Source organism: Stegodyphus dumicola, chromosome 2 (genome assembly GCF_044657685.1).
Source record: "Stegodyphus dumicola isolate Sdum_Otavi_A_Nest chromosome 2, ASM4465768v1".
Taxonomy (NCBI): domain Eukaryota; kingdom Metazoa; phylum Arthropoda; class Arachnida; order Araneae; family Eresidae; genus Stegodyphus; species Stegodyphus dumicola.
The window spans coordinates 213,735,419-213,754,542 of NC_140769.1; the positions used below are offsets into that span (position 1 = coordinate 213,735,419).

Consider the following 19,124-nt stretch of genomic DNA (forward strand, 5'->3'; position numbering starts at 1 on the left):
TCGTGTCACTGAGTGACAAATTTCATAATTTCAAGTGACCCACTTGAATTCCGAGAATAAAGTACAATGTATAAAAATAAATTATAAAACATAAATGTGAAACGAGCTGTTAAACATTACATAAAAAAATAAATCGAAAATAAGTAATACCAATAACATTTTTGTTTGATTATGAAGTTGCAGTTACAAGCATGCATTTTAATTTTTTTTAACTGTAACATAATTTCAAGGATAAATGCGTAAGTTTGGCAACGCCGATCCATAATTCGTAATTATAAAAATTGGCTTCGCTATTTTGCTCGCATAATAATGAAATTTCAGATGCTTGTATTCGTCTTAAGACATCTAACTACAAGCCAGACTTAACTAAAATGACATCATAAGTTCAACATCAGGGTAGCCATTGATATCGAAGAGAAAAATAAAGTTAATTCAATTATTTTTGTTTTAATTGTAATTATAATTTGTATATTTAAAAACGTACTGTAATTATTTTCTCAATAAAATTTATTTTATTATTCACCAAGAAAGACTGTTCTAAAATTAAAATACCTCTGACCTGAAACGTCTTCTTTATACACACACTTTGGTGATCGTGACCCGCAGCCAGAAAAGAATGCCGATGCCTGATATAGCTCAGTTATATAGGTATACCCTGATATAGCTCTCTATTTAGTTATGTTACATGTAATTAATTTTATGTAGCATAATTGCATATTTATTAATTATGTTATGTAACGTATTTAATGCATTTTAGTATGGTACAAACATTCATTAACCGCATTATACGTGTTGTAGTTATTTATAATTTTACTCTGTATGTAGAGTTATTTTTTTTAATGTGAACGCGAATCGTTAAATGAAAACTTTATTTGAAACTACTATTATCAAAATGCCCAATTGTTTAGCGTGATTTCGCAAAATAATTAGTGTCCTCTTAAAAGTCTCGAAATAGCACAGTTTACCTTGTAGAGTCATTAGGTTTTTTTTTTTTTTTTTTTTTTTTTTTTTTTTTTTTTTTTTAAAGCGGGAGATGTAAAATGTGTGTAGTGCCATCGCTGGGACTCTAACCCTTCACCTTTCCAATGCGCGTCGAGTATGCTTCCAATTACACCAAAAAGGCATGTGGAAAGGGGAGAGAAAATACCTTATATGCTCCCCCTTTTAAATGGCAACTGGGGATTAAGGAACCCGAAACGCCAAATCCTGGTGATTACGAATAATCGTCCACCACCTTTTAGTTCGGGCGCCACTGTTAGATTCATTAGGTTCTTTTGAAGCAGGAGACGTGAAAAATGTGCTGTGCCTTCGCCGGGACTCGGACCCTGTACCTCTCGAATACGCCTCGAGTATGCTTCCAATTACACCACGAATGCATGCGGAAAGCAGGAAAAAATACCTTATAACCTCGCGAGATGGCCCCGAATTTTCTTGAGAAAAAATAAAGAATGTCCGAAGTTAAGGTTTCCCAAATCAAATTTTAGTGCAACACTGCTTTTATAAGTGTACTTTTAACATACTGCATTGCAGTACGTGTAAGTGCGATCTCATTTCAGGAGATGTTGGGAGCTGACCTCCTGCTGTTTACAGGGTGGGTTAGTTCGTTTAAACATAGTCTGGCGCCGCTTTTAAAACGGTTTGTGCCTTTGATTTATGGTGTAACTTGAAATTTAGCTTGAAATTTGTCTTGATAAATTTAAAAAAAATGGACCGTGCATTCGATGCTACCGCAAAGGCTCTTTGCTCCAATGTTAACACATTCTTCATGTATTTCTCCATCTGCCTTACTAATTGTCATGTATTAATTTAGTAGTCAAACAACAAAAATCAGTGTTATGTTTCCAATTTTTGAAAACATAACGCTGATGTTTGCTGCTTGACTTCTAAATTAATACTTGTTCGGCGTGTTATTGTATCTTAATTGTCATATGTTAAAAATCCCTTTTAATAAGGTTACCTAAAGTGTTACTACCTTGGAAATAATAAATCAGCACTAGGAGAAACAGGATATTCAAAACAAACAAAATAAATATATTGATTAACAAGATTTTTGAGTGTTACTACTTCAAAATTTATAAAACACAACTACAAGAAGCAGGGTATCCCCAAAGCAGAAATCAAATTCACGAACAAGATTTTTTGCAATGTTACTAGCTTGAAATTAGCAAATGGAACATCAAGAAAAAAGAAGGAACACTCATTCATAAGATTACCTTAGGAAGCAATGTGTCCCAACCACACACACCGGAAAAAAATCGCATACATTAAAAGGTTTCCTACAATGTTATTATTACCTTAGAATTAATAAAACACAAGTTTAAGATAAAGGATGTCTCAAACTCTGTTAAATAAAATTCATTAACAGGATTTTTTAGTGTTACTATCTTAATATTAACAAAACGCAACTACAAGAAACAAAAGGTTTGTCACATTCATTAACAAGATTCTTAACAGTGTTAACACACTAGAATTAACAAAGAACAACAAGAACAACAACAACAAAAAAGGATTTACTAAGCATAAAAAAAAGGTGTGGTGTATTTAATTATGGCAAAGCACACTAGGGCTATCTGCCTAAGAGGAGGGATGCCTTTCGTGGAGGACTTTCTAAGGGAAACTGGCTCGTATACACGTTACACATGGGGAAAACCACGAAAACACCCATGCAGCCAGCCCGTTCGCGGGATTCGAACCTCGGACCGAACTACCAGTGTTCAGCGACTTTACCGCTCGGCCGCTGGTGGGCCTAAAAAAAAAAAAAAAAAAAAAAAAAAAAAAAGAAAAGCATATTCATCAGTAAAAGTTTCCTACAGCGTTACTTTCTTAGAAATAAAAAAAAACACATCTAAGAGAAATACGATTTCCAAAAGCACATATACAGACACAGATTATAATCTCATATATTCATAAGGAAGATTTCTTATAGTGTTTCTAGAAGATATCGCATATAATTATAACCTTAGAATTAATAAAACGCTACTATGAGAAACAGCATGTTTCTAGATATACCAACATAAATAAAATTATCACGCTTTCTGGTCGATTTGAGTGTACTTTTATTTAAAACACCCCGTAATATCCTTGTCATGGTAAAATCTTAACCAAAGTGTCATTTGTATATTGTTAATAATTACATTTCGTTTAGAGAGAGAACGAAATGAATCCCTTTCCTTGTGAAAAGAACCTTATACTGCATGTGAAAAGGATGTTGTAAGATAACCTATTATGGACCTTATAAGATAACAGATATTTAAAATAATTGACTGTAATCTGTCAAGACCATTCAGGACTATTAGTAGGAAGTTGATAAATACAGCGGATATTTAAATATAAAATTGGAATATAACTCGGTTGCAGGAAATAAGTATCATTTCATCATCGTTTTACACTGTAGTTCTTGAACGAGATACCACTACTACAACCATTCATTTATCGCATTATAGTATATGTTGTCTATTTTTCTTTCTGAAATCAAGAAAGGTAGGCTTTTTTTATCTTTTATTATTATTATTTTTTTTTGGATCCATGTTTATCTTATCAAAACCTTATAAAATTCAAAATGTCGTTAAATAATAAATGTTCTTAGAAATAATAATTTGAAAAATTCTAACAGACTTACTTCAAATTCGTGCTTTTTCTTAAGTTATAGAACATATTTTTGTTGTTTGACTTCTGAATTAGTTTTTTTTTTATAGAACTGATTTACTTAAGAATCTGGTACACTTTCTTTTGACTCCCGGGAATTTGTTCCTTGCATTTTGTGTATTGTAAATTCGTATGATACGCATTTGATGATGATGACATTAATATGACATTTATGGGAATGTCTGAACCTCCACTGTAATGAATACAGATGAGACTGAGGATGATATTTCCTATTTCACAATTCTTGACTTTTTTCTGTATTGCAAATAATATTAAAATAAAACATTTACCAAAAATATTGGTATGTTTGTTCTTTACAGAATATCAGTTTTTAAGGAAAGATAAATAAATACATTTTAATGAATGGAAAATTTCAGTTTAAAAAATTATCATATATATATTCATATCAAGGTATGCGTCATCTTTTCATTGGGAATATATTTTGTCTTAGTGAAAAATTTTAAAGATCAGAATTTATGTATTTTGTTACGTATCTATCATAAATACTATTTATTTATAACAAGAAAACAATAATCATCCTTTTTGCTTTTCACACTAAACCTCGCAAATCTGCCTAAAAATTACGAATATACTTTATCAATTAATTTAAAATTAAAATTATAAAAAACACAAATTAAAAATAATTTATTTTTAAATGTAGAAAACAAATGAACGCAATCACACTATTAAAATAATAAATGAGACTTTTAAAAACGGTAGCAATATAAATTAAGTATATATTTTCATTACGATTTCCTTTATATTGTTGCGTGCGTACGGGGTACGGGTTTGTTATGAAATGAATGCACAAGTCCGATGAAAAATGAACAAAAATTTATTATTATCACGACAAAAATGCTTAAGTTTTCTCAAATTATCATGCAGTATTACAATATCTCACAGTAGTTATCTTTTAACTACTCAAATGTCCAATAGAACGTAATTCAAAACAGCTAAAGAACGCTAATCCGCGAATTCACTACAATCAACAAGAGCAGAGCAGTTTTCTAAACAACAACAAACTAAGCAACTACTACAAACTGAGATGTTTTTCTCATTTTATAAGATTTTAAAATCACGCGCTAAAATTTTCCAGTACTTTCTCGAAATCAAAAAGAGATATTTATTTATTTAATGCACGCACTCTTGTATTTTCAATTTTACGGTTTAGCTTTCTTTTAATATTCGTCACGTGCTGCACTGCGCGAGAAATAAAACCATTTAATTTATAATTGAACTAACATTAGCTTTTTAAATACCAAATTCGTAACACTATTATTTTTGGTATAATATATTTGTCATACCTCACATTTGTTTCAGATGTTTTTCCAGTTTTATTTGCAAACATTAGTTAATAAATGCTAGTGAAATAACTTTTTTCCCTAGGCGTACTATTTTTCAAATTTTTTAAAACCTGCTTGTTTTTGAAAATGTTATTCAAAGCGTTTTTTGGTTTAAAAAATCTATTTAAAATGCTTTGAAAATGAGATTACATAAGTGTTCGGATACTTTAAACAAATAGTTTATATTTAATAAAAACAAAAAAATAACGGTAAGTTAAATATTTTGTTAGATGTTCTTCAAATAGGGCTACCTATTTCATGCACTTTGGGACAGTTTCAACTGATGTTTTATGTAAGAATGTTCTATTTTGTAGTATTTTTCTGTAAGAAATTGTTTTACTAATGCTTTCGAGGAAATTTAAAGTTTCCTATTCTTTCTTCAACGCATTCCGTATGTTCGATATGAGTTAGATCCGGAGAATATGGAGGAATTTTGGCAACTTCAGGAAATTTATAATAACCGCAAACGAAGAATTCAGGAACTTTGTATAATAACCGCAAACGAACATTTAGAGCTACATATTTGGGATCATTATTATGATAGACTTTGTATTTTGCATTCCAAGTTTTCATTTATCATGTTTTCAGGTTTTCATTAAGAATATTTATACATTTATGTTCATCCATATTATTTTCTATAAAAAGTTTATTTCCCATCCCAGAGACAGCGACACATCCCCAAACCATTAAACCTCCACTTTCATGGTTAAAAGTATGCAATAAGTTTTACGATTTTTACGATCTGAATGTTAACTCAACTCGATGGAATTTTCTTTCAAACATCGTGGTGTCATATGCAGAACATAATTTTTGCAACATATTTGGTGCTGGTTCTTTAATTATAAAAAATACATGTTTCGTACTCAACGTACTGATTGTTACATTTTAATAAATCCTTACGTTGATTTCCAGGAAAATAAAGAAATAGAAGGTAATTTAATTTTTTTCCTTTTTAAAAAACATTCAGAAAAATTCTTGACTGGTTAAAGTTGATTTAATTATTAACGCATATGTCTTTTATTAGTTAGTTAGTTTCACATGACATAAAAATGATTGAAAGAAGAGAAAATTACTTCCTGATTAAAAATATATATCTGTTACTGTAAAAGCCCGAAGTCTGGCAAATCCTTGGTTTTACCAGTAAAACCTAGCTTTTACCAAAGTGGCTTTGTAAAAGCCCGAAGTATGCTTTGATATGTTTCCATTTCGAACTTTTAGCAAGCCTTTGCGTTAAAATCTAGGAGCTACCAACGCCTTCCGGTAAACGCCCGAAACGAGGGATTACTTATGATAGGATTTTCCATTCGCAGATATATTGTATACAGTATGTTCCAAAAAAAGTTAAAATACATTTTAACTTTTTAATTGAAACAAAAATTGTGAAAGTGATCAAAAGAAGGTATGATTTAAGATTATGTCGATGAAACTGTCTTACAATTATTTTTCAAAGAGTCACAAGAAATAAAAATTAAAAAAAATGCAATATTCATGCCATTTTACAAAGCTCTCATGCGGAAAACACAATTCTCTCGATAATTAGTGAAAATATTTCAATATTTAAAAAAAATAATTTTGACGATAGTTAGAAAATTAAATTGATAGCCCAGGAAAAAAATTAATAAAAATTATGAAATTTAAAGAATAAGAATGATGTAATATGTTTTCCTTTAATACATTTAATATTTCTTACTACCTGTTACAACAGGGTTGACTGTTATAGAATTTTGAATTACAAAGTCAATCAGCTGATTTGCACGAACACATATTTGTAGTACACTTCTGTGGACAGTTGCATCGCATTGGAAACATTATTTTCTTGTTAAAGGTTTCTTGTTACTTATGATTTAAAGCAATTTATCATGAATTCGACAAAAAGAATTTTTTGAATCATCGTAGCTAATAATAATAAGACTTGTCGTAACTATGTTTTCGATTTATTATATTGTTACGGATTCTTTATAATTGAACATCATTTTAGAAATATTATTTTATAATGAAGAAAGAAAGGAAATATTTACTGTTGCACGACATTTCGCAAAATTTTATGGTAATTTTCACATTATGATTGTAATGTTCCAACCTAGAATTTAGTGTAGAACCTTGAGAATTGATAAGCGAATAATCGCTTACCAATAACTTACATAAACTTAAGAACATAACTTGAGAAGGGGAAATTAGCCTATATTACTCAAAATAAAGTTCACTGATGGCCCTTTCTCTGAACGTACATACAAGCCTCCACTTGGGCTTGAACTCAAGAATTTTTAGAAATAAAACTTAACTAATGCTTAACAAAAAAGATATAGCCGAAGCTATCAAAACTCTACGGAAGTTAGCCCCTGAATCGCTAACTAAACGGCGAAGCTATCAAGGGCCTGAATTACGTCCGAGCGTAGTAATAGCTAGAGAGAGTGTAGCCAAAGAGAGAACGCGCGCTAGTCAGAATCTCTGGCTCTGTCTAATGAAATCAGTGGAACTTCGACTTTAAGTACTGCTCTTCCTTCATTTTCATTTAACCGCGATTCTGAAAAAAACACATTCTGGTAGGAAATTGTAAGCTGAAATTAAGAGCGACAGGAAAGTGGCTTAAACTAAAAATAACTGTTAACAACTTGGGATAAAACTTACATAATATTTACACAAAGTTTATCATATTTGTAATATGATAAACTTTTTGTTCTGTCGTTCCTTAGAAAGCAGTTAAAAAGGTATAGTGTTTCATCTCACTGTGGCAACAACCTTTTGCTTACATTTAAATTTGACTACATCTTTAGTTGCTACATGCATGCTTTCATGCCTACTATTCTCTGTTTACTTCTTACATTATTCTTCAAAACATGTGCCTTTTTTACCTGACTAAACAAACATTATAACATTCTGTCAGCTCATCTGTTAAAATTACTTTCAATGTAATGGGTTTGTATGTTAAGGATAAGGAGTTATAATAGAATAAAGTGGATAAGGAATTATAATAGAATAAAATGGTTTTATAATGAAAAATTTTGCTGGAAAGAGTTTTTTTATATTTTGTTTTAATGAAATAAAAGTATTTTACATTCTAAGTGTATAATTGTTTTTAAAATAAAATGCGATAAGCAGAAAGTAACATTCTTTCACTTGCATCTCAGTAACAGATGTCTGATTGAGCATTTTCAGTACTAAAGCCCTAAATTCTCTTTGGAAGTCTGTTCATTATAAAATATGAAATTCACCGTCTGTTCCTCAAAGTATATTTCTTGTGAATTATCAATTATATGATAATTAAATTTATTTCTTGTGATATAAAAAAATAGTACACCAACATAGTTATTACTGTATATTTTCTGAAACTGAAATTTCTGTAACCGCGGGGACCTTCTCCAGTCCATTCAGATGATAGCTGTTTTGTCTCAGGATAAGTAAGACACCAACTTTTATCTGCAGTCACAATTAATTTGAAAAGAAATCAAGAGGAATGTCTTCCATTTCGATGAAATCATGCCGTGAGAACATTCGACCTTTCCTTCTGCGCTGCGCAAGAGACTGAATGAAAATAAAATTTACTTCCCGCTTTTTACTTCCTTGTACGAAGTAAAATGGAAGTATTGTAATCGCGAAAAGGTTCAGGCAGCATATTTCCACGAAAATATTCATTTTGACCAATATCGAATGCAATATAACGATGTTTTTGCGTGATATCTGTACTTAAGGAGAGAATAAAATACTCTTTTCCCCAAAAAAATCATAAAACTGCTTTACAATGAATTCTGAAGAGAATTATTCGTGGCGTCTGTACGAACGTATGTACGTACGTACGTATCTCGCATAACTCAAAAACGAGTAGCCTCAGAACGTTGAAATTTTGTATATAGGACTGCTATAACATGTAGATGTGCACCTCGTATTTTGGTTGCAATCGGCCGCACCAAACGTATGTAAATATATTTATATATATATCCACTCTGTTACCCGGCTGAGTGATCTCAGTTTGTTCACTCTTATATGTTTATAAATTGTAAATTTTTTGCTTTAAAAATGATTGAATTCTGTTGTTCTTCCGGTTAAGGTTTTTATGCCTTTAGTAAATCTGTATGCAATATTTTTAGAATTATAAACAATTTTAAAGTTGTTTAAGTGCCTCTAAGCCTAATAATGTTTTTGATGGCGGCCAGTGCTTGTTTACATTTGAAACAGCAGAATAGTGGATTTGTTGCCAATTTAGAGAAACTTAGCTTCGCAACAACAAAGATAACCCCTTCATTTAGCATTGCGAATTAAATCATGCTTAATCTTTTCTGGAAGTTTTTCGAGGAAATAAGTGTTTAAGATTTACTTCGTAATTTTTAATACAGATATTTTGAATTTTTATGTATTTTTGCCTTGCCGCGAAGTGAGAACTAAATTAATTGAATGTTTTTTTTTGTTTTGTTTGCTTAATTTCTTTTATACATCGATCTAGCTTTATTATAGTATTTGAATAAAACATGTGGCAACGATTAGATAATTCTTTAAATGATATTAATTTTGTGCTTTCTGAGTTATAATATGAACGAAATATAATACTGTTAAGTGAACCTAGCGCCAGAATGTCGCTATGGTAAACAAATAGAGTGAATTTTAAAGAATGCATTTATTCTATCGTGGTTTATGCGCTGTCGGCGAAGTAGATTTAATTCAATCAAATAGGTTTCAACGAAATGCAAGAAAAAATGCGTATAATTTAATATTCCGTACAAGGAAGTCATGTGGTGTACACATCAGATTATTTTACTTCCTTGTACGAAGTAAAAAGGAAGTATTGTAGTCGCGAAAAGTTTGAGGCAGCATATTTCAACGAAAATATCTAGTTTGACTGCTTTCGAATGCAATTTAACGATGTTTTTGCGTGATATCTGTACGTAAGGACAGAATAAAAGACTCTTTTCCTCCAAAAAAATTATAAAACTGCTTTAAAATGAATTCTGAAGAGAATTTTTCGTGGTGTCTGTACGAACGTATGTACGTACGTACGTATCTCGCATAACTCAAAAACGAGTAGCCTCAGAACGTTGAAATTTTGTGTATAGGACTGCTATAGCATGTAGATGTGCACCTCGTATTTATGTTGCAATCGGCCGCACCAAACGTATATAAATATATTTATATATATATATCCACTCTGTTACCCGGCTCAGTGATCTCAGTTTCTTTACTGTTATATGTTTGTAAATTGTACTTTTTTGCTTTAAAAATGATTGAATTATGTGATGGCGGCCATTGCTTGTTTACATTTGAAACAGGAGACTAGTGGATTTGTTGCCAATCTAAAGAAACTTAGCTTCGCAACAACAAAGATAACGCCTTCATTTATTTGTGCGAATTAAATCATGCTTAATCCTTTCTGGAATTTGTTCGAGGAAATAAGCGTTTAAGATTTACTTCGTAATTTTTAATATAGATATTTTGAGTTTTTATGTATTTTTGCCTTCTCGCGAAGTGAGAGCTGAATTAATTGAATGAGAAATACTCAGTCGTCTGTGAAAAACTGTTTCTTTTTTGTTTTGTTTTTTAAATTTCTTTTATACATCATTCTAGCTTTATTATAGTATTTGTATAGAACATGTGGCAACGATTAGATAATTCTATTCTTTAAATGATATAAATTTTGTGCATTCTGAGTTATAATATGAACGAAATATAATACTGTTAAGTGAATCTAGCGTCAGAGTGTTGCTAGGGTAAACAAATACTAGAGTAAATTTTAAAGAATGCATCTATTCTATTGTGGTTTATGTGCTGTCGGCGAAGTAGATTTAATTCAATCAAATAAAAATAAACGAAATGCAAGAAAAAATGCGTATAATCTAATATTCCGTACTAGGAAATCATGTGGTGTAGACATCAGATTTTTTTAATAGAATTCCATGGCTATTTTGTGAACACATATTTTTACCGATATCACGTTCGTCAACTCTTATTCGAAAAAACAGTTGATGTGTTTCAGTAATAACTATTAAACGTTTAAGTGTGTTCTTATGTTCGATACTGTGAAGGGTGATATTGTTCCATTTTACGGGTTCGTGGATTTGGAGTGATTGATGACAACACTTGATGAAGAACCAAAATACAATTTATTCGTCAGTATTACACAGGAGAGTTCCAAAGGCATGTTAACAGTCGTCGAAAAACTACGATAAGCACGCTGAAACAATCAGCAACCTAGCCTTTAGGGTATAGCGCTGAAAACAGCTTCACGGCAATGCACTAAAGTACAGCTTCCAACGCGATCAATCGTTCTCGAGCTAATCTCTGAACTCAACACACTACTATTGAACTCAACATTTTACCCTACTCCGCGTACAGGCAGGGTATATATACCTTTTGACCTGCCTTCGAGAACATTCTCGGAAGTACAGGTAAGAATTCGTTCTAGAATATTCTCGCTCCGTCTATGGCATATCACCAAATGGGCGATTTCGCAACAAGTCTGACAACCCTACCTTTCCATGCCACTTTCTAGCAACACTAAACCCGCTTTGCGGGGAAGCTATCTTACTTCAGCTGGGCTTTTCGCAACATTATATAATTATCTTTGTTCTTCGGTTCAGCTATCAGTATCTTCACCACTAATCACGAAACCTTTGAGCCCCCCCCTCCGAAAAATGATGGATTGTGTTAATGTTTGATTGATCCCTCGTTAGAGAAATTTCAGATGCTATATGTGTCAGATGCTTTTGCTATATGTATCGCTTTACTGAGAAACCTTAATTGCTGTTCTTCACTCACCTTTCGTATGCGTGACAGGAATTGTTCACAGGATCAGACACACATTCACTGCTTAAAAAATTTTGCCTATACCCAGATAATATTTTTAGAAAGTCAATTTGAGACAAAATAATTGCTTTCATTTATCATTTGGCAGTTTTGTTAAAATTTGTTAAAAAAAAAACTAGTTTTAAAATTCGTAAACTTACTGTGTATATATATTTTATTTCCTGCTATAGCCGAAAGTGATTGTCTTTATAATTTTAAAGTGTAGGTAATTTATATAAGGGAGGTAGATTTCACACTCAGTTTTGAGATTATGTTAATATATTGCTAATCATCTAATCATACTGAGTACAGTAATCATAATTCCATCATGACGAGTATTGTGATAATAACGGGATGTCAAAATAATTCAGTATGCATTTGCAATACAGTGTTCTCAATTTGGGCTTTACTACTCATACATTAATACTGCAGAGAAACGGCATTGCCGTTTCTTCTTATTATTTATGCATATTTCAAAGATAATGTGTGCTTGTGTTGAAATTAATGAATGCTTATGAGGAAAAAGAAAGTTTCATATCTTAAGTTCTCTCAAGTTGATCATCTCCGTAAGAAGATCCTCTCTCAAAGTGGTCATTATTTTTAAGAACCTAAACAAATATCGATGCTGAATATCATCTCTCGAAGATGACCATCTCCACAAAAGACCAGGCTCATTTTGAACTCTGGACGGTGGTCTTGCTGAGAAGAAAGCAAGACCTGGATAAGAATGCTGAGATTATAATTTCGGCTATAGAATGCTGAGAAGGTAAATTAGTATATTCTCATCTATATGGTTATTGTAACTTACTTTCGCAAAATCGTTTTAATAAACATAAGTCAAGATTTACCTGCTTGTCACACTCATAATGATGCTAAGCGCAATTAAATAAAGCGCCCGGCCATTTACAAAAATATTATTCGACGCAGTTTTAGTATATTTGGTATTGTATCAATAAATATTTCAGTATTAGGATATGAAAAATAGCCTGAGGAGTATGGGTATTGATCCCTTTTATTGTTAATGAAATATAATCAAAATGCTTTAAAATTATGATTGTCAAAACTCTGAAAAAAATAGAACTATAATCAAAATGCTGTAAAAATTATGAAGTCAAAATTTTAAATAAAAAGGCTCTTTTCTAAAAGGAAACTAAAATTTCTTTGCTGTTTTTCCTATTCGTTTGTAAACAATTTATTTAAGTAAAATAATACAATTTCTTATTCTTATTTTATTTCATTCGTCCACAGAGTTTTTTAATCAAAATTGAGATAATACTTATGAAAATAGCCATTGTGCTTCTTTAATACTAAATATTGCTTCTTGTCAATTTTTAAATGTTTTGATAAATTGGAAGACTTTGAAATGATATATGTTTCCGTGTCTAATTATTTTATTTATTCCTAATATATATTAAATAAATGTTTAAATGTCGGTATCTAAACCTGAACTTTTGGAAATTCTTGGATGTCTTGTAGAGTCTTACTCGTTTAGGAAGCATAAAATGTAGACCCTACTGAAGCGAAATAGAGAATTCTCGCTATGTCTTGAAGGTAAAAAAAAAAAAAAAAAAACAGATGACTGCTCATTACCTTTTTATTTCAACTAACTGAACAGAACATGCAGTCACTCGGTGTTCACAATTTAACCACCACTTGTCGCTAAGTAACTTGCTCCCTTTGTGGCTTCTTTCCCCCTTTCTGTAAGTGACGTCAGCGCTGGGAAGAGCTTAACCTTGTTTATATGTTGACTTGGATAGTATCGTCTGTAGTTTCGTCTATAAGCATTCCTCAGCAAAAGTGATAACTTAATGCAGACCTTTTTTTGTCTTTCATCTTTTGATGCACGGCAGAGAAGAAAATGAGAGGTAAGAGCGAGAGCGCAGTTGAGGAAGAGGATCTTTTGATCGATTGAGATTGGTTTTCACAACTGAAAACCGAATAATTGACTTTTGTAAAAATACATATTGCCAAATAATGCATGCTCCGTAAACTGACAATTGCTGTCACCAACAACAACCTTTTATTCTAAAGCGCTTTCCCTCTTAAGTTTTCCAATGGAAGCTGAAGGTGAATTGGTTCAAACCTTCAGCTCCTCTCATAGACTTAAATTAAACGACTAGTTATTCGCATTTTTGGAGATATATTTAAATGGATTTATAGGACGATCTTAAACTAAATTTATATATGAGTGAGTGCCCAGTTTCGGCTGAAAATTTATAGCACAATCTTATTCTTCTCAGTTTATACACGGATCGGTTTATATTAAGAATATACGATTACAAATATATATCACATTCTTAGGATCTTCTTGAAAATTTTCAAGCGACGTTATCTAGAAATCTTTTTTATGATACAGAAGGTATTTCTCCCGCCTTCCTAGCGTGCCTTCGTGGTGTAGTGGTTCTGCAAACTGGGCCGGTATTCCAGAGGTCCGTAGTTCGATTCCCGGCAAAGGCGATTGCTAATTTTTCAATCTCTCTCGCTTCCAATTAACCCAATGTCTCTACAGGTTAATTTTTGCATCATGCTATAAAATGAAAGTACCGGAACCATTTCTAAGATGACAATCCATAGTTCCACATAATTTTGGTCGTCGTATAAATAGTCAACTTAGAGATATGACGTCCAATACCGATATTTATTTATACTACACATAATCACTGGTCATTTTCAGAGTTTAGGAGCAGTTCCGAGTATTAGTCGTTTTAGGGAGATGGTTTCTAGAACAGAATTCACAAACTACTTGCAAATTTAAGGAAACCAATATGTATATAAATATATAAATATAAATATATACATACATATATATAATATATACATATATATATATATATAATTTAAAGTAAAGTAGAAAGAACAAACGATAAAAGACACAAACATATGATTAAACGATTATTACCATTCCAAATATATATATATATATATATATATTTGGAATGGTATAATGAAATTTTAGATTTGATTCGCTTTTTAAAAAAATATGCTGTCTCTTAGAAGGATACAAGTTTTGAAAATTATTTAAAACTTTTAGACTATTGTTAAGAACTTTCGTAAAAATTATAAATAAATAACTGATATAAATTCTTGTCTGCACATGCTTATAAACTGACTGCTAAATTTTCAAAATCAGTTTCAAAAATTAAGAACTTTTTTAGTAATACATTTTCTAAGCTTACTATCATTCAGCATTGTCCTGCAGTTTTGAAAATGCAATCTTAAAATACTAATTTTTGAAATGTTTATCTTTTGCAGGTAGAATTACAAAACAACTAATTCACAGAATAAATAAAAGTATAAGATAATCTTTTAATACTTCTAATGAAGATCATTTATATTTTATTTTATAGTTCTTAATCTGATAACACAGCCATCTTACAAGAGCAAAAGTATGTTTTTGATTGGCCTAGAAAATTTGGCAAGGTACTTTCTTTGTTAATATCTGATATTTCTTGGAAATATAACTTGATTTGTAAGGAAATCAATTATTACCGAACTCTGTTTTCGTGCAGACCATCAGACGACTTAATAAATGCCCTGTCTTAATAAACAACTACAGCACTGAAGAAAGTTCAAACACACCTTTTTATAAAACTTAATGGACTGCTCATTCTTTCAAAACCAATCGCTTCTGTTTGCAAGATTTAAGCGAATACCAAGTAGTGAAATAGAATGAAAGTATTTTACTCTTGAAATTCACAAGGTAAATTCCTATTAAGCTTTGGATCAGACTTCCTAAACGCGCGTGTAACACGGCTAGCAAAAGGAAATTACTTTCTTCAGCCTAAGAATTACTTAAGTAAGGTTTAGTATAAGGCTAAAACCGACTTAAGTAATTCTACGAGTTGAGCGAGAAATACCACGAACGGCAGCGTCACTGCTAAAAGCTTTCTAACTTTAAGAACTGTGTTTTTGTATAGTCCTTAACTAATCTACATCTTAGTGGGAGCCGAATAAAGTAGAACTCACGGTATAGATAAAATAAGAAGATGTTAATTAACATAAAACCTTACCCTATACATTTTTGGTTTTCTGTATACATATAATTGAAATAATTTTGAACTCAGATTATTGCTAGTAATTAGTTAAAAATTTAGGAGCCTTGGCAATTACCTTTTTTTTTCTCAACACAATTAACGCATAACCCTCAGCATTATAAATCAATCTTTCAAGTGCATCGTATTTTTGTATTTGCTGAATCTCGTGATCAGTGATATCCATCAAATGTATGGCAATATTATTCGACATCTGGATCGCTGTTGTCTTAATTAGAAATACGGAAGCCTTTGTTTAAATCTATTAATTCTCGAACAAAACTTTTGGTACTGTATTTTAAGCTGTTTCTCGATTTTGCTTCCTTTTGAATCTGTTATGATCATGGAGTTAAAACATGTATGAAGTGGACATTGGGCGACAAACTGAAGCCGAAACCAGCTCAGTTTTCTCCTTATCAGCCTTTGTCTGTCCCTTGTTGTAATGGAATGCTATAGGTGTCGACGATACTCTTGACTAATAATTTCTATATTTCTAAATATGAAATAATACAATGTTTTGTTTTGCTGTATGGATGTTCGAAAAGAACTGTTGCATATAAAAAAGGGTTTTAAACTTCCATAGGTACGTCGTGCTTTTATGCATTAGCCGTTTCAGTGGAAGCCCCCTAGAAGAGTTGTTTTAGAGAAGAAAATATATATAGTGATTTTAATGCGTCCATCTAATGTAGTTGCATGGTTTGAATCGAAATTAATAATAATAGAGATGAAGGACTGCGTTTTTTTTTTTTTTTTTTTTTTTTTTTTTGCTTCTTAATATCTTAATCAGTAACAGACATTCAATTTGAAAGAAATATTAAATAATTTAAACTTTGCCAAATGACAACACTCTGGTGCGTGAAAAATAAGAATACTTTTTTGCCAGTGGCAATGTATTTCTTTAAATTCGCCCAGTTTGTAGATTAAATTTGAAAAATAATTATCGTCCACTTTGCCAAGTGGTAAGATATTTCTTTTTAAATCGCTGAGTTTTCTGATTAAATTTGAAAAATACAAATTTTGCGCTTTATTATTTTGCGGCTTAAGTATCTGTTTGTCGCCGATAGTTTATTGGTTGCTTGCGTAACTGTACTAGCCAATGGGGTGAAGTTTCCACGGCATTCAAATAGTCCACATACACTGATACCATACATGCAGTTATCATTGTTTTAATTAAAATATCATGGTATTTAAAAACAATTAAATATTTTTAATTAATACAATTGTTGCTTATTATGCATTTAACTATATTTACCTATGAATTATCTAGAAACTTGCAAAAGTTGAGAAATTAAAGGAGACGAAACCAACTAACGAGTTGTGTGTAGTACATGTTAGGTTAAGTAAGTAATAGTAAGTAATTAAGTAAGTTTAAAACTGCGTAAATAAAATCACTCCAATTCTTATTTTCAAATACTAGCTTAAACAATCATAATTCAAACATGCTATCAGTTTACGTATATTATCAGGTAGGTTTACCCAAACTCCTATGCTTACATCAGGTATATTATTATTATCAGGTATATTACCTACATCAGGTAGGTTTACCCAAACTCCTATGCTAAATATCCTTTCGCGTAAAGAGTTTAAAATTTTGCCCGATTTTATTCTGACATTGTATTTTAAACTGAATTTTCAGCTGAACGCAAATTGAGCGTATCAGGGGGGAACGTGAACATTTGTTTGCATTAGAAATCATTTGTTTTTGAAATGGTTTACAGCTGAACGCAACTTGAGCGTGTCAGGGGGAACGTGAACATTTGTTTGCATTAGCAATCATCTGTTTATAATCAATTTATAATATCTAGAACAGCGGTAATTTCGTATGACCGCCGGGCTTTCTAGCTCATTATATTGGCACAAAACATGTAATAAACACACAAATAATCGATATTCAAAATTCGAGTTTGAGGTGCACATGTTCAGATGGAGGACTAAGTATGTTCTAAATCTGTTATTTCTTGATGCTGCCGTTTTTCACACTGCGAGGAACATACCTACATCCGTACAAAGAGATTCTTTATTATTTAATAATAGAGACAAAGTAATTTATGTTTTCCTTTCCATTCGTATTATTTCTGCTTTCTTTCCTTGCTTTTCATTACGCGTGGTCGTAGTTTGAGTTGAAAGTATCCATCTATAGTTTACGTTGGATATAAGCTAATGCTGGATATTAAGAATGTGATGTTGTCTAAATGCTATTTCATAACTTTTTAATGGATAATATACGTAAACTGATAGCATGTTTGAATTATGATTGTTTAAGCTAGTATTTGAAAATAAGAATTGGAGTGATTTTATTTACGCAGTTTTAAACTTACTTAATTACTTACTATTACTTACTTAAAATTAGCTTCAGCTTTACTTAAAATTAGCTTTACCCTAAATCAATAAAATGTTTAAATTAATATTGTTATTGGCAAATAAAACCAAAAAGCGTATATTTCTGGATTTATAGTTAAAAACTTGGAAATTAAAGTAAACTTTGAACAATGTATTTTGGCTCTTTATACTAATGGAGATATTTACCGTCATTCATCATGCAAATGAACAAAGAAGGGTAAGTTTTCTCATAAAATGATGTTTTATATGTATGCAAAGAAAGGTTAAAGCTTTTCAAAATAACCAAAAGTTGCCTCTCTTTACAACTGTTAGGACATTATCGTCAATAGTACCAGAATACGTTGTTAGCAAAAACATCTTTATCTTTAATATTACCCATATATAAAAATATCTGATTTACTTGTGCCAAACCAAGGTCCGAGTGAAACACCTATTCCGCACTTAATTCGAGCAATAAATAAACATATCTAAGGCTCATAAGCATATATTGGTGTAAAGATTTATCAGAAAACTTGCATTAAAAAATCTGATGTGTACACCACATGACTTCCTTGTATTAATTAATATTAAATCATAAGCATTTTTTGTTGCACTTCATTTAAACTTATTTCCTCGAATTTCATTAGAAATATATTTCTCATTAAATGAAATCAGTTCTCACTTCGCGGCAAGGCAAAAATACATAAAACCTCAAATTATCTTCATTAAAAATTGAAAAATATAGAAAAATATAAAACGAAAAATACAAAACCCCGTCTTTAAGAAAATTTACTCAGTTTTATCGGCCGTTTCCGGCGCATAAATCTTTATGATTGCCGCTAAAAAGGCACGATAATGTTCATCACTTAGTGAGTGGTTGTGCCATTTTCGCCACATATATTCTGCTAAATATGAATCAAATTCGCCATCTACGTGGTTTGTATTTCGACGTAAATGACGTTTGATTCCAGACCAGGTACCTTCTATGGAATTAGTGTGCGCACCCGACTCGGGA

General features: G+C 31.3%; 1 protein-coding gene and 1 long non-coding RNA gene across 2 annotated transcripts in view; one reads left to right on the forward strand and one right to left on the reverse strand.

Annotated features, from left to right (window-relative positions):
• The window catches only part of LOC118188855 (uncharacterized), an 81,594-nt gene extending 77,659 nt beyond the window's left edge, over window positions 1–3,935 (forward strand). The window contains exon 3 of the long non-coding RNA XR_015039771.1: window positions 3,696–3,935. This is a non-coding gene — a long non-coding RNA (uncharacterized LOC118188855). The remainder of the gene's footprint in view (window positions 1–3,695) is intronic.
• The window catches only part of Tcs4 (Threonyl-carbamoyl synthesis 4), a 500,068-nt gene that overhangs the window by 284,589 nt on the left and 196,355 nt on the right, over window positions 1–19,124 (reverse strand). The window lies entirely within an intron of this gene.